The 22,728-nt window shown below is 40.4% G+C and overlaps 1 protein-coding gene across 1 annotated transcript in view; it reads left to right on the top strand.

Annotated features, from left to right (window-relative positions):
• LOC125397828 (uncharacterized) overlaps nucleotides 1-22,728 on the top strand; it is a 294,931-nt gene that overhangs the window by 183,545 nt on the left and 88,658 nt on the right. The gene's annotated exons all lie outside the window — the stretch shown is intronic.

Below are 22,728 nucleotides of genomic sequence, written 5' to 3'. Positions count from 1 at the left end.
TAATGCCTGATCCTTATAGGTTAACCCAATTTCTTTGTGAAATTTTCTCTAGTTACAAAAAGTAATAATAAAAATTAAAAAGTTAAAAACCAGCTCTTTCGAGACATGTAAAGTTTTTCTAACGTGTCAATTATATAGTTGTGATTTGCATTACTTCTGAATGGTTTAAAATGTCCGGTAAGGGAACTGTTTCTTGTCAATATCCCAACTGGAATTAGTAACACAACTCAGCATCCTGTTTTCTCCTTTTTACTCTCAAACTTAAGTAGCTCCAAGTCCATGGTAGGACTATGTTCCATCCATTTGTAAACTAATTCTAGAATTCAATCAACCGGGAATACTAAGTATCCATAGGAGCTTAGAGACAAATATCTCCTGGGATCAATTCAGCCTGATGATTACTGTTCTCAAGCAGGTTTGTAATTAGGAGCAAGAGGAAAGGCTCTGTGGCTCTACCTATGCATTACTGCTTAGCCTAATGTGCCTCAGTGTAGTTGAGGCAGACCATGGGAGAGGTATGTGGACCTCTGTTTGGTTGGAGTAATGTCCTGATGGGCGTTGAGCTGCGTGAGATGGTTGGTCTGTGCAGTAGGGAGATGGAGTAACTCACAGTCCAGCCGTGCTTGCTATAATCAGACTTTTGATCCCTGGAAGTGAAAGTTCGGTCTCAGTACCACACATAACAGATTTAAAAGTAAGAAAAATGCTTCATTGAAAGCTCCAGCGATTCACATGAAATTCACCAATTATGGTGAATTAGATACACATCTCACTATCAATGTTGGTTTTGGTAGACATATACAATTCTAGTTTCTCACTTTGTTTGGATTTCCACTTGAGCTCAAGAAGACACTGCAATAGATTATAGAACTCCTGTGATTCATATAATCTCTGAGAAAAGAGTAACACATATCTGGGTACCACAGATCATATCAAATATTATTTTTAGGTTTCTAGAAAAGTCCTTTCTCTCCTGCATTTTCATTTATAATATATGTGTTTCTTCCCTTTTGATAAATGTTTTTGAAAGGTCTCCCCAGTCTTTGCAAGCCTTCTTTCATGATACAATATAATGTCATTCCCTGTCTTATATTCTTGTTAAAAATTTCTACATATTGAAAAGTGCAGTAGTTATTTCCCCTGCTAGTTAATATACGTAGCAAAAACTGACTGGGATGTATGAGTCAGGGATGATTGGAACTAGAGATACATCCAAAAACGTCTTTGAGGTGTGACATCCTTAATTCATGTTGTTATTTTATTATTATTATTATTATTATTATTATTATTATTATTATTATATCACTCCAAACAACATTGGAATGACAGTAAAGTCTTTGTAAGCAGTTAGTAGCTGATGTAACTTACATTAGGAAAAAAAAATCCATCTTCTCCATATACTATTGAATTTGTCAGTAAAAAAAATTAATTAACAATGTTTTAACTGAGAATTAGTAAAGGGAAATGGCCATAGCTAATTCCATTACAGATCCACTCTCATCCCCCCTTTTTCTCTTACCCCTACTCTCATCCACGCACATATATTGGACCACAGGCTATAGGCCCAATAAGTTGATGGAATTACATTTATTCATGCAGATTTTCATTAACTAGCTAATGTTCTTTCCCTCTGTCCAAGTAGAAGAGGAAGAAAAATAAAATCAAGCATTTACACAAAATTATTTTTAGATGGAGAACAATTTAGTCACAACCGTTAAAGTATTATATAATTTGCTAAGTTTAATCTCCAGTCACAAGGTTCTCATTCCTTCCCAGTGAGAACCTACTTACTCAAAAACGGTAACTAAATGCAGAATTTATACAATCATTTGGTTTGTTCTTTTTTACAAAAGGCCAAGGACTTGACACCCAATGGAAGATCCTTGTTTCCTGGGAATAAAAAGATAGAACTATTTAGAAAAGAATCCCTCACTCCAATGTCATGAGCTATTGTGGTCCAGGGGTTCTGACCTTCATTTGAACTCATCAAGAGCATCACATCATGTTTTCAACCTCCAATTTAAACAGGAAGTTAATTTGGGGGTAGGGGTACTGAGAAGATTATTTGGTTCTTTTTTTTTAAAAGAAAAGTCTTTTGTGAATCAACATTTCAACATCTTGAACGTTCTTAATTAATCCCATTACGTAATGGCAGAGGGTAAGTTATTTTTACAGGGCTTTTAACTAGTTACTGATGTAATTTGTTATGCATTGTTTACTAGTCTGTCCCTACATTACCCTCATCTTTGAAGTCTTCTTCAAATAATAGAAGACACTTTGACCTTATGCTGCAAATGGGACAGCTGCCAACTCTGTTATTTGCTTGCTTAATCGGCTATTTTCAATCCATATTTCCTATATGTTATGTAGGAGTAAATTATAAATACATAAAGGATTTAAAATAGATTTGTACTCAAGTGATCCTTTCCATTTTTGGAAAGACAAGTGAGTTTATAATTTTACCACCATTTTCAAAATATGGAACCTAAATTCTAAGGCTTTATACTCTTTGAATCCTTTCCATATCCAGAAAAACTTTTCTTGGTGTTTTTTGTAAATGAGTTCAAGATTATTAGCCAACTATATAGAAGGGATTAATTCATGGGGTCCAGGATGATTATGGGGCATCACAGAATGGGTGAGCCTTGTCTAGATTCAGCGCCATGACATCATGTTAACTGCCTGCATCTTCTGCTTTACATCCAGTGCTACCACTGGCTTTTGTCCATTTTTTTTTTCCTGCTGTAATGAGATTCCTAAGACCAACTTTGTTTTTTGTTTGTTTGCCTTTTTTTAAAAAGAAAGGGTTTTATTTCCTCACAGTTTTAACGGGAAAGGTCCAAGATCAATCCCTGTCGTTCTTTTGGTTTCTGGTGTGATGGTGTGCAGTAGGAACCCAGGGAGGCAGAAGACTGCACTTTGACAGTGGGTAGATTACAGTCTAGGCCTACTCTTACAACAGCTTGTTCTAGTGAGACCTTAAGGGTCTCACAAGGGCTCTCTCCATCCCTGCTGAAAGCATCTCTACCAATAACCCAGCTCTCTACCCCCACTAGACCCCAACTATTAAAGCCCCTTCATACTCCACACAGTCATTCTGGAGACCAAGCCTTCATCACACGAACTCTAGGGGATGTGAAGAAATCCTGCCTTGGCTTTATCACAGAGTCAGTAGCAATAAGTGTAGGTTGGGTCATGCATGGTTTTAATCACATCCTCTAATGAGCAAGCAGGCTTCCAGTCAAGTCACGTGGCTAAGGTGTAGATATCTTGGGAAAGGAGGGAGGGATTTTCATAAATATCTCGATTTTACCCCAGATTTTAGCTGCAGAGTCACAGAGCATGCTATGACACATGTGCACACATGTGTAAGAAGTGGAGGGTAGCAGGAGTATTTGAGGACAGATCACTAACCAGTTTCCTGGAAACATGATCATCTTTTCTTGCACATTCTCCTACAAATGAGCTGTCACCCACCATATATCATATCATACTTTTGAACCTCCAGAACCATGACAGAAATGAAGATCTCTTCTTTCTAAAGTAGCCTGACATGGTTATTTTATTATAGCCATGAAAAATGAACTAACTGAATCTCTTTTCCAAACCTAGCCGGAGCACAGTGTATTGGCTCAGCAGCTGGCAGGAAGGTGAATCTGCTACCAGATGGGAGGTGTGATAAAGACTGAATTATGGAGTGACACCTTCTAGGAACCTAAGTGGGTCTGCATGGGAGTCTGTGTGTCCAGAGAAGGGGGACACTAAACAGTAAATATCACAACATGTCGAGATAAAATAGCTGCAATAAAACACTTTTTTTACAGTTTAGTATTCTTAAGGGATTTTTTTCCTTGACATTTGAGCAAAACGCCCCACACTCTCTTGGTCCTGATCCCAGCAAATAATATTTTGGGCGCCAACCTTTTAATAGATAAAGTGGTTCTGCTTTTGGGTGATTCTATTCGGAAACTCTACAGAGAAGGAGATTCTCAGATAGCATCGCTTACTAATGCTGACACCCAGTGCAGACAGCATGGGCGTTCTCAGAGAGGTGAGCCCAAGCTTTTCGAGCCCTGCTAGTAATGTACATCGAATGTTGACTGTCTTCTCAGTTCTTCCATAGCACAGGGGCCTGGACACAAGTAAATATTTGAAAAATTTCCTTGCTTCCATGGATTCCCACCCAGTTCCTCTGTAAGGTGTCAATTCTGGCTGACATCTTGATCATTGTCATAGAACCTTGAATTGAAACTGCAATTTGACATTTCCAGTTGGAGTGCCCCCAAGACAGAGGTGTTTTTCTTTTTCTCTAAAGTCTCAAACCGTTGGAACTGCTTTTGAATCTGACATGTCTGCTGTTTGACACCAGAATGAACCAGCCTGTGCCCAGCCCCACATGTATCCTCATACCTGCTTTTATTTTTAATCTTGCTACGTGCACTCCCAACAAGACTGTGCTCCAGAGTTGTGTCCAAACAGTTTTTTTTTATTTGATTTGGTGTTAGAAGCACTGTATTGGAAATTGGACACTTTTAGTGCACCGTTCCAGCTGATTTATTCACCCCTCCACGTATGGCAGCGCAGAGTTGTTAACAGTGTGACGTCCTGGATGCCAGCCCCAGATCTGAAGCATTTTCCTTAGCAGTCTAATGACCCGGATGCCACCACACCAGCATTAGTGCCTCATGGCTCTAGGTTTCCTGGGTTTCACAAAATGGGAGAAGATGAGAGACAAGAATGATTCTGGGTCTTCTTTACGGAAATAGTTTCTTTTTTAAATAACAAATTCAAATAGACCCCAGACCTCTTCTTCTCATAGAACATACTGCTCTGATATTTATGATATTCATATCAGACTTTTGAGGCTTTCAGAAAGTACTTAAGACTTCTTTGAAGCTGTGAAATTTTTAGAAAAGGTAAACAAACATGTAATTTCTTGAAATGCTTAAAGAGTCTTAAGATACTTTAAAAGCAATTCTTCAGTACACACTGCCAAGGTACATTTGTATGTGTTTTAATGACCTTCACCTAGTGCCCAGGAGAGTGGTTGTCAAATAAATCATTATATAAATTTTTAAGTGCTGTCTGGAATGGAACAGAAGTAGCATCTCAGGATAGTTCAGTTGTCTATAACTAGTTGTCTATGTTTTGACAACTGGATATGTCTAGTTGTCAAATAACTAGCTGAACTTTTTTGCTATTCAAAAACATTTAAGACATCCAAGCTTCACAGATAAAGAAAGGCATCATTAATTCTGTCCTTCAATGTTGATATTCACTGCGGTCATGGGAAAGCCATGCTGGTTTGTGTTCAGTTCTCTGTATTTTCTATTCAATAATTAAGAGTAGCATACTTCTTCATATATGCTTCTGGAGGGATACCCTGAGGTGTTTTTGAGATGGTCTCACCAGCAACCAATACTTTCTTCCCCTCATTTGGTAGATACCTTGTCAAGTTTCCCAAGGTTAGAAAATACTTGGGAAGTTGTGCAAATGATCAGTGAGCAGGCGCATCCTGGAGTGCCCGCACCTCTTTAATCCCCAAACAAGTCACATCCCCGCTCCTTCTTCACTAAGAGGTCATTTGTGAGTCTACCTGGTCCCCGGGTTCCCTCATACACCACAGACAGTAGATCTCACCTTTCCTCATGCTGTGACCCTCTAACACAATTCTGTATGTTGTGGTGACTCTAACAATAAAACAATTTTTGTTGCTACTTTATTATTGCAATTTTGCTACTGTTATGAATTGTGATATAAATATCTGATAAGTAGAATTCTGATATGTGACCTTTTTGAAAGGGTTTTTTGACCCCTGAAGAGCTCTGGAGCCACAGGTTGAGAATCACTGCTATAGACACTCAGTCCAGTTTACGGAGAGGGCAGGTAGTAATTGCATTTCCACTCCTGCTATGATGTGTCTTTGAGACAGCTCAGCTCACTTCCTTTCAGGTTTTTGCTTCTCAAGAAGCCCTATGATGCCTGACTTCCGGCTTTAGCAGTCGATGACGTTGCCGGCTAGATAGAGCAGTCTGTCCCCAGCACGCAGCTGCTCAGTGGTGACCTGTGTTGAAACCTTGTCCTGACTAAAGGCTGAAGTCCATACTTTTTCAACAGCTCAGCTGGAGCAGGGGAGAAGCCTTGGGAAAGGACATCTGATTTATGGTTCCCATTTTCTCCCTATTTCAAAACCTAGCACAAACAAGTTGTGGTCACATTAAATGGCACCCACACAGCGGGTGGCACATTCCATATTTACACTCCACCACAATGTGGGAGTCATTATTTCAGGTTAGCCAAATGCTGTGAATGGTGGCACCACATGGCACCATTTGCTCATTTGTGTGGGGCCTGGATGATGATCAAATGTACATAGTGCTTTGTGTCTTCATTGTTCAGGGTGCCTGTTGGGATTTTTTGGTTATTTTTATTTTTTATTATTAAATCAAACTTAAAAATTTTACTACTTGAAAAGAAGATGGATTTTCAAGTTTGGAATCCCTTAACAGTTAACTTCCTGGCTGCCTAAATTCCAAGGGAGAAGTTCCAGAAGAATTTGATCCAGTGTAAACCCAATGTGATTATATTTAAGTTTGAGAGAGACATATCTTAGACTTGTGATAAAAGTTTAAGAGGAAAAGAGAGAGAGAAAAAAAAACAGAGTTCTTATGTAGCAGGAAGAGTCCTGAAGATAAAGAAGTTCCAATATGGTATTTTAAAGTAGATAGTCTAAACTAACCCCTTCTCCTTTGAGAAGTATGCAGTTTAGGATACTAATGATGAAGGCCTAATAGGTCTTTGAAAAACTTACCTAATGCTTTAAACCTTTTTGGAGGAGATGCTGTTTATTCTGACTATGAAAAAAAATGGAAGGCAGCTGGGTGTTTCTCCTTGATTTAGCCTGTGCTCTCTGACTTTTCCCCATAAAGACATGGGATTATCATCTGCAAATTAACTGGGCCATACTCCTAACCACCCTGGGTCATGTACCTGCTGCAGGGTGGCCACCGCAAAAACCACTTCCTTCTTTGGGGTTTCTTTTCTCCTGTTTTAATAGCCAAATGGTTTCTCTTTTGCCAGTCCAAATCCTACCATGCAGAAGCATCTCCTTTGACTATTTTAAATTTTTTTTATAAAAATCAAATTATATCACTTCCCCCTTTCCTTTCCCCCTCCAACCCCTCTCATATCGCCTCTTCACTCCCTCTCAAACTGGTCCCCCCCTTTTCTTTGATTACTATTATGAAAGATACATAAGTGTATCAATATTTAAACAAACTTACTAAATATACTTGTGTTGCTTGGGTATATATCATTTCAGGGCTGACCACATTGTGTTGGATTCTCTATTAAGTGGATCATTCTGCCTCTCTCAGTAGTTTTCAATTCCTTCAATTCTTTGTTTAGTGGTGGGACCTTGGAAGATATCACGTTCCTAGTTAGTATATCAATAGGAATTGTCATTGTTCAGGTCTTGCTTCGGCAGCCATATTGTTGGGGTATCATGGGTGATGCTTCCTTGTCATTTTTAGGAGACACTATCTCACAGTAGAGAGGTAGAGAGGGCCTTTTTTTTTTCTGGTCAGAGGATTTTCCAGAACCCTTGTAAATGTCAAAAGCACTGTTTATTTATCTCAGGCTCAAGGTGAACGTATGAAATAGCATTTGTATATGGCTCAGGCCCTTCCTCCAGATCCTTTTCACCATCTTCAGGTGGATTACAGCACCTGGCAGGATTTAAATGCTGTGGGACCAGTAATGGTCCTATACTGTTTGGCGAACAATGACAGAAGAACTTGCACATGCTCAGTGTACACACAAAGTTTTCGTTTCAAATATTTTTCATCCTCAATGAATCAGATCCATGGACACGTAGAGAGCTAGTTGTCTACCTTTGCCTTACACCTTCCATGCTTAAGGGTGTTGGTTGAATTATACATAATGAAAAAAGAATACTCAGTTCATCCAATCAAATTCTGTCTTGAAAAGAGAGGCATGGTCCCTTCTCAACATTTGGTTAATTAGACACAACATCCTCCCTGGAGGTGCTCAATTCCAAATGCCATGGCTTCCAGGATGGAATCACTGCTACAGCCAAGTCTTGGGAGGTGAGGCTCCTTCTTGGGCACTTGGGAATTATAAAGAAAGAACTTACAAGAAGAGACGTTAACCGGCAGTGGCAATATAAGCAAACAATACTTGTCTGTTAATCCTGTACAATTAACACTGATGAAGGGGAAAATACAGTTCTCAGGACTCCAGTGTGATCATAACATATCCCAGGAAATCATGTCGGATTTAATCGCAGGTGTGAAATTAACCAATGCTATTTTCATAAACGCTATAATTAACCCAGATTTCCAGTAAGAGGTCTTTAAGGTTCTAGAGAAGTCTCTGTAGTCATCTTTCCTTATGTATTTACTTCTGAAAGGGTGGGCGTACCCCTGAGCAGGTTTTTCTCTCTTAGTTTTGACCTATCCCTTGTTCTAATCAAAGTGGGTACCCACCAGACCCGTGCTTGCTTATCCAAGGCCATCACCCTCTCGTATGTGTGCTTCAAAAGGAGTGGTGTAGGTTTTGTGAATGTTCAGTTTTGCTTCCAGGAAAAGAATTGTCTATATTTAGTTTTCTTGTATTTGCTACTTAGGAATGTAGAATTTATTATTATGTGCTTAAAGCAATCATTTAACACTGACATTTTAAGTATGACAATAATCCAAGTAATTGTCACCCGTTCAGCTAACTGAAAACATCTTCACTTCCTGAGAGGAGTAATTATAACACACTGGCACTGTCTTTTAATTGTAGACATGTTTGTTTTTGTGTTTGTTTTGGTTGAGGCTGTCTTCAAGGGCATCCCTTGTCTCAAACTTGGCAATCTGCCCTTTCTTGTTCTCTGATTCTTTCTGACAAATAAATTAAAACACGGTGGCAACAGTTTTGAAGTGAAAAATGATTTTTATGTTTTATAGGCCTTGCTAGTGCTGAAAATAGGAACTGTTATGATTCCAGAATATGAACTGTTTTAGTTATTGTTATTGCTTTGTTATTGTTCCAATTATTGAAATACATTATTTAGTTATTTATTGCACATGTATGTATCCATGATTATGAGTGTGTACAGGCCACACTGCACACGTAGAGGTCAGAGGACAGCTTTGTTTGTCTACTTACCTTCCTCTTGTCTGAGACAGGGTCTCTTGTTTGCAACTACATACACCAGGTTAAACTGGTCCACGGAGTTTCTGGAGACTCCCCTTTCTCTACCTCCTGTCATTCTGTAATTACACACATGTACACTACTTTGTCTAACTTATACATGTGTTCTATGGATTTGAGCTCATTAGCTTTGCAGGGCGACACTTGAGCCATCTCTCCATCACCTCCCTTTTTGAAACAGAATCCTAAGCAGGCCAGCCTGGTCTTGAACTCCCTGTGTAGCTGAGAGTGACCTTGAACTTCTGATCCTCTTGCCTCCACTTCTCAAGTGTTGAGAATAAGGCATGACACTCATCTAGATTATGAACAATTTTTAAAACAATGTGATCAGGGACTGGAGAGACGGCACAACAGTTAAGACACATACTACTTTGGAGAAGGACCAGAGTCAAGTTCCCAAATATCCATACTGGGTGACTCATAGCCTCTTCAGTTTCAGGGACGCAACATTCTCTTCTGGCCTCTGTAGGTCCATGAACTTTCATGGACAAAACAGCACACACACACATGCATGCACAATTAAAAATACAGTAAATCGTTAAAACATAGTAAATGACTATAAAAATAAGACTTTAAGGATTGATTTCAGATATACCCAAAGATTCTAAATGATGAGGTTTAGATATCTCAGGCCCTATTGTTCTAGGATCCCCCACTAACAGGAAATGAAATGTTGCTCTTTTTGGTTTTGTAAGACATTTGGGCTCAAATTTCCAGAGCGAATTTTAATCATAAGGGGGTTTGATTGTGGCTTTCATTGTACAAGAATTATTTCAGTGTTCCATCATGTGGAAATTTTAATTCAGAATTTTTTTCATTTTCTAATTTAGTGTTGTGTGTTTTCCTTCTGAGCTCCTTTTTACGCCATCCGCTTGTTCATACTTTTTAATCTTGTTTCCGCTTAATACACCGTGCTGCTAAGTGACTCACTGAGTGATTTGTGTGTGTAATTTTTCTTTTGTATTATTTTTTATCATGTTGATTCTGACCACTAATATTTTAAGGAGCAGAACCCGAAATGAACATTCCACATAACAACATTTCTTTACTGTGATTCTAAGTGCATTGTCCATAATCACCTTCCCAGCCACGTATAGCCACAGTACTGTGACTTGTTTATGAGCATGGATAGATGTACATCCACATGTATATATAAACAACATGTGTGCATTATACAAGCCTACCTCAGTTTTGTTGAGAAGAGGATTTTGTTGGGAAATCTCCCAGCCACCTCTCTAAATAATACTTACTGTTTATGGTGTGTGCACAGTCACTTAATAATCGTCTTGCCACCTACAAAATATACAGCACCAACCCTAACATTTAAATAAACCAGTATTTCAATTATTCGTTCACCTCTGCCATTCTAAGTGCTGAGATCACAGGCATCTCTGCCACACCTTGCTGAAAAATGCCGTTTACACATTCTATCTCTTTTTGTTCTTTAGATAATTTCACGTGTGTGTGTGTGTGTGTGTGTGTGTGTGTGTGGTATACTCTCATTAATGTTGCTCTTATCTTCTCTTATCTCCCTCCCCTCTTGTTACTCATGTCCACACATCCGTTTCCTAAACTTACGTCTTTTTGCATTATATTTTTAGTCCACTGAGTTTGCACAGGACTTTTTGTATGACCAGGGGTTTACTACTCATCACTGGAGAATGGTAAGTATATCTGTGGCTATACAGCTGAGGACCATGTTGGGCACTTTCTCTACTCTCTTTATCTCACATGGAAATGGAGCTGGTTCTGTCTTGTTCAGATCTCTTCAGGCTGGGAAGACTTGCCTGCTCACACGGCAGCCCCCATATGTCTCATACATTTCTCGTAGCACTTAGTTTCCTGACATCTTATTTCACATAAAGATTTATAAAAATGAAGCAAAACATGCTTTACAAGCAAAATGTGCAGATGTCCAGCTCATCAGTTAGATACATATAATTATTATCATTATTATTATAGTCTTATTATATACATATAATCTGATGGGCTGGACATGTGCATATACCCAGGATAAATACTAGGGAACTGTGGCTTGCCCCCTCGACCAGCAAGGAAGAATGACCACAGGTTGAGGATTCTTCTCAAATCACACTTTATTGGAGCCTCTTGGTTGAAGGGAGAGCGGAAAGAGAGAGAGAGAGAGAGAGAGAGAGAGAGAGAGAGAGAGAGAGAGAGACAGACAGAAAGACAGAGAGAGGGAGAGCAGGAAGAGAGAGAGAGAGAGAGAAAGAGAGAGAGAGAGAGAGAGAGAGAGAGAGAGAGAGAGAGAGAAGGAGAAAGCCCAGAGGCAGCTGCTTTTCTAGGGTGGAGAGACTCGGATACTGTCCTGATTGGTGAATACCAGTCTGCTGATGCCCAGAGCCTCGGGATAGGCCAGGAACAAAACTCAATTGCGCATGCACAGGCAAAAGGCGCTCATCCCCACACGGCAAAACAAGATAAGGACTTGTTTACCTCCAAACTGCAGGACCGCCGGCGCCATCTTGTAATGGCGATCTCCGGTCGGCTCCCTACAGGGAACCATATCTTTTTTTAGATTCTCTTCATTTTTGAAGGAAATTGCATGAAGAGATAAATGAGAAGCTCTGTTGTTTAGCATCGATGGTCCTGCATTTGTCTCTGGGCTCATACTCATGTCAGCACCAGGGAGGAGAGGGCCTTTTTGATCAACTGATGGAAGACAAGTGGACAAAGGCCCTAGTAGCTGGTGCCCAACAGGAAACACTCCACGGACTGACTTTCTATGGATACCATTAGGCATTGCATTTCAACTGAAAGCAGAAGGTGGCCAGTAAACCTGGGGGCTCATGGTAGATACAAACAGCCTAACGGCCCCAAAGGGAAAAGATGCTGTATAAAATACAGGTCTACTTTTAGGGAAACAAAGCATAAATGCATTTGTAATAGAGTCTCCTTATCTATTGGAGAAAAGTTCCAAGACTCTTCTTGGTGGACCCTTGAAATTCAAGACATCACAATAATAATAAAATATAAAAATAATGGTGTACGGGAATAAAATCATCAGCACCATTACTATTGCTCATTTGGGCCATTATTCCAGAACCCAAAGTCATCTGAACAGAAGCACGGAGACAATGCTAGGGTCTGGTAGCTATGACGGCTCCTGTATGACTAACAGGAAGTGACTTCCACAGTCTGGACATGCTGGATGCAGGCCTGATTGTCACCCCCTGTGAGCAGCTCCATGAAGGATAGTTTCATGCTTCTCACTGTTATTCACAATTTAGAACTTATGAATGGTTTATTTCTAGAATTTCCCATTCATTTATTTATTTATGTATTTTTTTCCCATGACAGACGGTGGGTAAATGAAACCATAATGAAAGGTCATGGATAAAAAGGAGCTGCTATGTTGCCTGGAAAAAGAAACGGTGAGAGGCAGCCACCCTGAGAGAGGCACTAGAAAACCAAGCTGACAAAATTACTATTTAATAGAAAAGCCACTCTCTGTCATTAATTCTCTTAATGAATGTTTCTTAGCGGACGCCTAAGAAAGCAACAACAGGAGGACAAGGGATGGGCAACCCCAGTAGACAGTCTCCTAGTGACCCATTTGGGTTTCCTTGCCCCAAAACTAGATTTGTAATTATATGATCCAAAATCTGCAATTTTGGAGGCCGCTGTTTCCAGAAGAGAAATAATCTGGATCCAAAGACCAAATAGCCACATGGGCACAGATGGGGTTTCTACACAGGTTTAACCGTACAGGCTGCCATTCATTAACATCTACATTATTTACTACTGCCAAATGTCTTAGTCACTACCCCAGGTTAACCCGGATAACCACGGCCCCAGATTAAACATCACACCTCAAGATCAGCCAGAGCCTTGCTTCACTACACTAGACCTCCTAGACCTTAGAATGAGTACCAAGCAGTTCAGCTTGACTAAGATTAATACATATTCCAGATACAGATTTGCATTTAATACCAACATGGCAACAGTCAGGATCATTATCTGAAAATTTATAGTGTTTGATGCATTAACTCAAACTGTGCAACATGGCCTCAGAAACAAGGGGCTTATGGGGCCAGAAAGGAGATACAGCTGTGGACAGGAAACCCACCCATCCTGACCATTTCCTATCCCACAAAGCTTCTGGCCCAAGATACTGACCAAAGGACCTCTTAGTAAGGCAGCTAAAGTGTCAGCTTGGAATGTGGGCTAGAACGATGGGGGACACCTAAGAAAGCAGATGCAGGAGGACAAGGGATGGGCATCCCCAGTACACAGTCTCCTAGTGACCCATTTGGTTTTCCCTGTCCAAAAACTAGACTTGTAATTATATGATCCCAAATCCGTGTAATTCTGGAGGCCCCTGTTTCCAGAATAGAAATAATCTTCCTCTGAGGATCCCAGACTCAGGGCACTGAGTTCTGAGACACACCCACTGTAAGGTCACATCAACCTTTTGAGCCAACACTTACTCTAACAATAATTCTATAGTTGTGATTTTAAAAGTTATGTTTTCAGTGCTTGAGTTCAAAACCAGAATATACATGGTACATACCCAGCCACTGAACTACATCCCCAGCCCTATAAAGCTTTTATAAAAGTATTTAGAAAAGACCTTTGTAAAAATGCAATACTTCAAATATGCCAAACTACTTGTATGTGAATGTTTTAAGGGGATCTATCTATCTACCTACCTACCTGTCTGTCTGTCTGTCTGTCTGTCTATCTATCTATCTATCTATCTATCTATCTATCTATCTATCTATCTATCTCTATCTCTATCTCTATCTATCATCTACCTACCTACCTACCTACCTACCTACCTACCTATCTACCTACCTATTCATTTATCTATTTATTTTGATTGAAGAAGGTAAAAACTTCCTAAAATCCCCCAGAGGAAGATTTTTCAGGAGAGGTATTTCTCATCACCTAGCTTTCTCATCACCCTCTTTCTTATCATTAATGACATTCTATTTTAAGTCCAGCAGAAGCAGGATCTGTGGTTCCTTTGGAAGTGTGGCTTAAAGGTTAGGCTTGTTGACCCAGGCCAAAGGGTTGGTTTGAGTCCTGGGAAGTGATTGGCCTGGCACATCTCGAAGAACACGGCTGTTTGATTGTGTGCCTCTGTATGTATTTATTGACACAGAGACTCAAAAATTACTCAGAGCAAATTTAATTAGCTCTTTAATTTCTAGATTTCCTCAGAGCCATCAACACAAATTACTTTTTATAATAGGTGACTAAATAAAACAACTCAGGATAATATTGGAAAGACAAAGAATTAATATTTTGTATTCTGTGTCTGTTGCACTGAATTATGAAGGTTTATTTTCCTCCAGTTTAGGACCTTATTCAGGAATTTTAAAAGGAGGCACAAATGAATAGTTATTAAAATTTCTCTTGACATAATAGGAAGGATTTAGATATTATTTTGACAGAAGGACACTTGTCTGTAAGGAGTGTCAAGAGCACAATTTGAGCTACTTGCACTATTATTTGATGAGAATATATCATCGTTGTTATTCACAAAAAGCTGCTAAACTAATTCTATTGGCTAATACGAGTTGACCAGCTAGCACAGATAATCACTGCCAATAACCTGACACGTGTCTTGTTTTCAGTCTCTCCATGGTCCGCAGAAACAGGCACTTGTCTTACAAGTCTTTTTCAGATGTTGAGCAGATTACTCAGGGGTACGGAACTAGGAGTTGAAGATGGAGAAAATGCCATCTGGTTCGAAAATTCAAACTTTTAAAATTATAGAAGAGATTTTTTTTTCTGGTGCTGTGTTTAGATATCAGATATAGCTGCATGTATTCTCTGTGTGTGTAAGGAAAGCTCATTCCTGCTGCATTTTTAAGTCCCATCATCTGGGTTCACTGCTCTAACTCTGCCTTTCTGAGTAGATCTCTGAGTTACCGTGAATGATGACTCTCAACATTGAGTTAAGATTTGTTCCAGCTGAGCTTTTTCATCTACCATGAGCTCTATCTGTGTTAGACATCTCTGATGAGCTGGGAGGATACGGCGCAGTGTATTTACCATGTGCCTACATTTTGCTAGACAATTAAACTTGATCCTCCAGATTTGCCTGTTACAGTATACTCTGCATGCTTAAAGCCTGGTGACATGGATCAGTAGGCCTTTGTGTCCCAAGCCTGAGGATCTGAGTTTGATCCCCAGGTCCTGCATTGGGGGAGGAGAGATCTGACTCCCATAGGTTGTCCTCTGAGCTCAACATCAATGCCTATGTGCACACAGGGTACACATACACACATGTGAAAATCGTTTTCCAATCTTTATTTAAAGTCATATACCCAGTGTGTGTATAGTTGGCCCTGTCCCTTTCCCCACTTTCAATATATCTGCTCTTTCCTGTGATTTGGGCCACTTTAACATTTCTGGATTTTTAAAAGTACAATACGTGTTCATCTAACAAAGGTGACCCAAACTTTGTTCCTAGGAAAGGTAGAAAAGAGAAGATTACAACATTCTACTGATGCCTGTGATTGTAAATGTCTCAGCATTTCTGCCACACCTGAGATGCCTAGATAGAGGACTCAAATCTGATTCTGGAGCTTGGGATTATATTCCCCATCTAGTCAGTGCTCCCCTATGTTTATATCAGGAGTGATCCTTCTCTCAAGATGGCACATCGCTTTCTACCACCCTAACTCATTTTCTTCCTCAGTCCTTGTAACTTCAAAGAGAGGAGTCGCGTCATTGCCTATCATGGGAAGCATGTGGGATGCACAGACTAGATAGTTCACAAGCCAATTGAAAACTGTTTTGAATGAGAGTACTGAGAAGATCCAGGGCTCAGAATGGGCCCTAAGCTCTTAGCCCAGAAGGACTCATCTCCATCCTTAGCTTAGGAATCTTGCATGTCCTGGGTAGCCCCTGCTGTGTTCTGTGTCTGCTTATGGGAGCTTTGCTCTGCTTTGCACTTCCCGTACTGTTTTACTAATGCATTACCATGCTGCTCATCAACATAATTGTTTTCAGAGCTAACGGCTTTTATATTATTGCTCAAATTATTAATAAAACTTCCATTATGCATGAAGTATTTAGCCAGTTTCTCTTATGAAGTACTTTGTAAACACTGTAACTAATTAGGCCAGGAAAAGCACAGGAAGGTAAATGCTCCCCTTCCTACTCACAGAGAGCAAAACCACTAAGTGACTCAGGAGGCTCAGGAGGTAAAGTTACAGGAGGAGCTGCAAAACCCGCAGCTCTCAGCCTCCAGCTCAGGTCACTCTCGAGTCAGGAACAAACACTAACCGTAGTTCCCAGGCATCTTAGATGCTGTGTAGTCCTGGATCCACCCACCTCCATCTCTGGGAAAATCCACAGAGAAATAGGTGGATCCTGCTATTATATCAGTATTAATGACCACAGAGTGCTAGAGAAAATGTTATTCGTAGATACCAAAGCTAACCTTCGAAAGCCGAGTCACGGTGTACTCGGGAAACAAAGATTGTTTCCAGAAATGCAATGCAGGTTTTAGTCACCTTGGTTGTAAGTGCTGCTATTGTTTGGAGGTTGGATCTCAATTTTCTCTTCCTGTCACCGTCCCTGTCCGGCTCCAAAGCTTCCCACTCACATTCAGAAGTTGTCATTGGAAATAACAGCCTAAAGAGTTTGGAAGTCTCCTTGGACTCCTTCGATAGACTTCAATTCCTGTTTTCTCATTAGAACATTCATACTTTTGTGCCTCAGTGGGAAAGATCAATTATTTCAATGTCAGTGGTGGTAATATTACCCCTAAGATTTAGCAATTTTCAAAGATCTTTTAACTTAATTAGAAACATTTGTTGTAAATTGAATTAAACCTGTTAAAAGTGCAATGTGTTATATTAAATGCGTAATATCCAAATTGGCCAAGGAGGCACATTTTTAAGGAGAACGTTCCAGTTTTTTTAAATGTGCACGTTGCAATGAGCAGGAATGTGTTCCTTCCATCAGTTTGCTGAAAGTTGAAAGAGTAGGTAAGGATTTTATCTCAGGATATTTAGGTGGATGTGTTTGTATTGACAGACACCTTTGTATAAAACATGCATATTTCATACAAAGGCTTGAAATAAGTAAGATAAAACAGGGAGGATACAAACCTTTTAATAGCTTAAAGATAAAGCTGAAGCCATAGGTGATTAATATATTTACATTAACACAAAGCTTAGTACATAACTGTAATTTCATAATTAATTTTTGACAAATACCTCCTTTTTCCAAAGATGAACCTTCTTAACATCACATATTTTCCCTTTCTCTAAATACGTGAATATTGTGACCTGGTTCAGGGAATGCCAACAAGTCAAGATGGTTAGTGAAGCGCTGCATGGGTCTGCATGGGCTCACCAGGCTTTCCGTAACTGACCTTTAGAAAATTCTCAAGGTAGTTTCCAAATGTCTTAGGCACTCGGCAAAGATGAGGAGAGGGGCTAGGCTATTTGAATATTGCAAAGGGTATAGTCAACGATAGGCCAGCTCATGAAGGCAGAGCTTTATGTGGCCTGTAAAACACGTGGAAAACCATTTGATTTTAAAACTCTGCTCAGGTGATGGGGGTGGGGGAAGGGTGGCCTAGAATCTTGTGAGAACAGATGGACTCGCTTGCTCCTTCATGTCAGGTTTTAAAAAGCTTTAGCGCTTTGAGAATATAAAAGGTCTTGGACATTCCAGGGAGCTTGGGTTCAAACCTCCCAGAGCTACAAAAGCCCTCAAGTGCTCAGGTCCCTAAAAGAATATATCCTGCTGAGTGTGCAGCGCTTACCCACATCCTCACTCCCTTCGCATGCTTTCATCATCTCCAGATCACTCAGGACATCTGATGCTACTTAAATCTGTGTCAATAATTATCAGTCACACTGCTTAGGGACTAGTGGCAAGGAAAACGTTGGCACATGCTCAGGACAAATGTAAGTCCTATTTTGTTTATATTTATTTAGTTGTTTGTTTGTTTGTTTATTTATTTTTGAGACAGGGTTTCTCAGTAGCTTTGGGGGCCTGTCCTGGACCTCGCTCTTGCTGACCAAGCAGGCCTCGAACTCACAGAGATCCACCTGCCTCTGCCTCCTAAGTGATGGGATTAAAGGTATACGCTACCACCACCCAGCTCAAATGCAAGTCTTGAAAGGATTTTACTTTTTGAGAATTCCATGAATGAGTATTGTATTCACATGATTTCCAGCCCTCTTTCTCTCCATTCCAACTCCTTCTGGGTGACCTCTTCAACCCCCTTTCAAATTTACTGACTAACGCATGACCTCATTCTCATTTACACCAACCCCTCCTTCCTCTCCCTAGCACACATAGCACCTTCCGGCACTAGGAAAGCTAGTCCCGAGAGAGGGGGATTCCAGATTAGTTTAGTTTGATTCCTTCAAGTCTTGTGTTCAAATTACGTGGTGTCCTCTGCAATAGGGTCTTGCCTTCACATTCTAGAAGGCTGCCAAGGTCAACAGCATTAGTCTATCTTGTTTGAGGATTTGCTTGAACTCTCCAGACTCAGCTAGAAATTTCCCATACCTGTTACTGGATTTCTCTTAGATACTCTGGGAAGAAAATTATTATTCAGTGTAATTGAGTCATATGTGTGTGTGTGTGTGTGTGTGTGTGTGTGTGTGTATACATATGTTATATGTATGTATTATAACCTGCTCAGTTAATTTAGCATTGCTTGTATGTACAGGTGTTTAGGGATGACTACTCATGATTGGGCCTTGTTCTTGGGTAAAACAGATTCTTCCTCTTTCAGTAACCATTAACTATCTATAGTTCTTCACCTAGAGGGAGGTTTGTGAAATTTATATGTTGGCATGGAAGCTGGTGATGTCATTATGCAAGTCTTGTTTATACAGCCACAGTGTTGAGATTTTATGGGTGCAGCTTCCTTGTCAAGTCTACAAGACAACATCTCATAGTTGGAGTCCTTGTCCTCTGGCTGGTATAATCTCTCAGCAGATTTTTCCAAGGTGTTTCCTCAGTCTTAGGTGTAATAATTTACAGATTGGGATTGAAGTCACTGCTATGGAGACTTTGACCAATTGTGCGTCTGTGTGATAGTCTCCATTCGGAAGTTTCCTTGGTAAAGTGTGACATCGGTAAAGTAGAAAGGGACGACGGCTGGGGGAGAGAAGAAATAGCTCTAGAGAGGGAGCCTGGAAGGAAACAGGAGCTGTGGAAATGGAAAGGGAAACACAAGGGAACTTTAACTGAGAAGGGAACAGGAGCTGTGGAAATGGAAAGGGAAACACAAGGGAACTTTAACTGAGAAGGGAACAGGAGCTGTGGAAATGGAAAGGGAAACACAAGGGAACTTTAACTGAGAAGGGAACAGGAGCTGTGGAAATGGAAAGGGAAATACAAGGGAACTTTAACTGAGAAGGGGGAAGGAGACTAATGCGGAGTGGGAGGGACATAGATGACATTAAATATGTTTTGAAAACTATGTAGAAATGTTATTTTATAATCATATATATGGATAAAGTATATTCATGTATAAGTATATACATACATTTAAGTAGATTCATACTTATAAGTACACACACACACACACACACACACACCCCACATCACACTGAGGACTAATGATCTCCCCAAGGGTCACAGACTATCTAATCCAGCAGAAACCCTAGTACCAGGCCTCGGGAACTTTCAGTCCAGTTCTTGGTCAGGAGAGTCCAAGAAACTGCCCCCCAAAAGACTAATGCTGTTACCCTTGGTTGTCTCCCAGAACATGTTGGAAAGAGCCCAATCCTGAAGACACCACACACTTTGGACACAGGTTTTGGAAAAATTAAACTGGAACTGATTTTGAAGCCTCATCCCTGAACTCTTGCTCACATAGTATTGGAGGTATTGGAAGCTGCAGAGAGAGAGAGGGAGGAGCCATTGGTAGTCCCACCCAGCTGTAAAGCTCATAAACCGCAACAGTTACAGATGTGCAAGATATCCCCAATGGTGAAACAGGCACTTTTGTCATGGGGGTAACCAACAGTTGTCTAATTGGACTTAAGGCTTGCTCCACAAAAAGTCATGTCTGGTACTGTAAACCTAGCAAACTACCCAAGACTTTCTGATCATGGGTCATAGGTGCTAGAACAGAACCTACTATTAAAGTGTTAATCTAATTAATCCTTATCAATAAAAAAGTGGGAGTTAGCTATCAGGGTCAGAATCTGAAAGATCAGAGAAGCAGGCAAGCAGCTGCCCTTTGCTTCCTACCTCTTCTGTCCCTCTAGTACAAAAGGGCCAAGGTCTTCTCTAAGCCCTCCTTACTACTTTCTATATGTTATCTGTCCTCAGCACTCCAAATCTCATAGTCAGCTAGTGGCTAGCTCTGCCTTCGGACTCAAGTCAAGCTTTATTTGTCAGACAGAATGAAAATATCACACAACATACTTCTGTCATTTTCCTAAGCAAAGATTCCTAATTATATACTAAATATTAGTTTTATATCCTCTGATGACTGTACCTCTCACCCCCCACATCAAATGCAATATTGGAAAATATTTTCTTTGGACTAGGGAGATGACTCAATGTGTAAAGTGTTTGATATGTTAGCATGGGTCTCAAACACTTACAGAATGGGAGGTAAAACAGAGGTGAAGGGTTTCTATAACTCCAGATCTAGGAAGTGCAAACACAGTTGGATTCACAGGCTCCCTGACCATCCAGCCTAGACAAACAGATGTGCTCCAGGTTCAGTAAGAGGTTCTTGTTTCCAAAAATAAGATGATGGGCCAGCGAAGTGGCTCAGTGGGCAAAGGCACTTTTCGTGCAAGCCGATTGACCTGATCTCAATTCCCAGAGCTCATGTAAAGCTGGGAAGAGAGAATCTGTTTCATAAAGCTGTTAGATGATCCCTATTTATAGGCGCGCACGTGCGCGCGCGCACACACACACACACACAGATGCATTTGCACACATGCACACATGCAATAATAACCCATTAAAATGAAATGAGATATATTAGATATATTTTTCAGTTAAAGAAATTAGACTTTAATCTGAGAACTGTGGGTGTGATTCTATGTGCTGTGCCTCCTTCTTGCTCAGCCTCCAGTCTTACTTTCATAATTTCTCTTCATTTTGGAGAACTCAGAGGTGAAGTTCCCTCTGGCCTAGGTTGAGATAGGAATTTTCTCCGTGTTTCCTCATAGCATCTATATGCCATTAAAGCAGTTATGCACTGGGACCCAGCCCCATGCATTGATTCTTTTCCCTTCCCTGTGTCTGTCAATAAACCAGAAGTTCTATGGGTAGAGCTTTCTAAACCTCTCACCCTTGCTCGTCTTATCTACCCTCATATTCCGCTACTCCTGGGACAGATTATGCACACTTAGGACTTAGGATAATGAGGAGTTCTGACTTTGCACTTCTGGAGGTCAGAAGTCTACAAAGGGTGTCTGGTAGAAATGAAGGCATGGAAAGGGCTGGTTTATTTACAGGCACCAAGGGGCAATGTTTCCTTGATCTGTTCAGTTCTACAATTGATTCTTCTCCTCAGTCATCTGTGTCTTCATAGACTACACATTCAGGCCAAGGTTGTCTACACTGCCCTCGTCCCAGCTGCTCTTCTAGTTGGATCTGTCTCCTTGCCCGCCGTCATCTTCCCATCTTTGGAGACCCTTGTAACTGCATTGGGCTCATCTCAAATAAATTAGAATAATCTTACTTTTCTGCTGCTAAATTCACCACTGCTATTTAATTTAAATAATTGCAAATTCCAGGGTTTAATGTGGGTGATATTTTCAGGGGTACTATTCTTCTAATAACACTATCACAGGGCCTGGCATATAAGACACATATAGTGATGATCTAAGAGTAACCAGAATTCTGCAAAGGAAGCGACATTCCTTTCAGGTTTCAGGACAAGGGGTTGTCTCTTGATCTGGAACTTTTGTGATAAGTTCCATCAAGAGGTGATGGAGAAAAGTCCTGATGGAAAGACAGGAGCATGCAGAGAACATTCTTGGTTACCGGCCGTGTTTCCTTGAGCAAATCATGGAACTGACTTGGCTTTAGTTCCGACTCTGTGATCATCGGAGAGACTTGGCGGTGACCTCTGCATATTCCTTTATGTCTTCATTTTAACAATTTTATATCTTTATTTTAACATTTGAAATACTGAATAATAAGTCTCAGGAAGCCTCAGAATTATTAAGCACATGTGTGGGTTTGGTTTCTTTGTTTAAATGACAGTAGGGTTAGAGAGACAACTCAGTGGGTAAAGGATTTGCCTCCTGAATCTGAGGACCTGAGTCCCGAGTCTAAAGCCAGATTCAGTTGCATGCCTCTGTAATCTCAGCATGCCTATGATGAGATGGGAAATGAAAACAGGAGAATCTCGAAGCTCACAGGCCAGATAGATTGGTGTGCACAGTGATGAAAAACATGAGACCCTGTCTCCAACAAGGTGGGATGTGAGAACTGACATCCAGGATGGTCCTGTAACTCCAAAAGTCCCTCTCGCTCACACACAACCATCAAAGACATCATACACACACAAATAAAAAGCATTAC

This window comes from Myodes glareolus, chromosome 14, assembly GCF_982192425.1.
Source record: "Myodes glareolus chromosome 14, mMyoGla1.1, whole genome shotgun sequence".
NCBI lineage: Eukaryota > Metazoa > Chordata > Mammalia > Rodentia > Cricetidae > Myodes > Myodes glareolus.
This window is presented reverse-complemented; position numbering and strand designations above follow the sequence as displayed.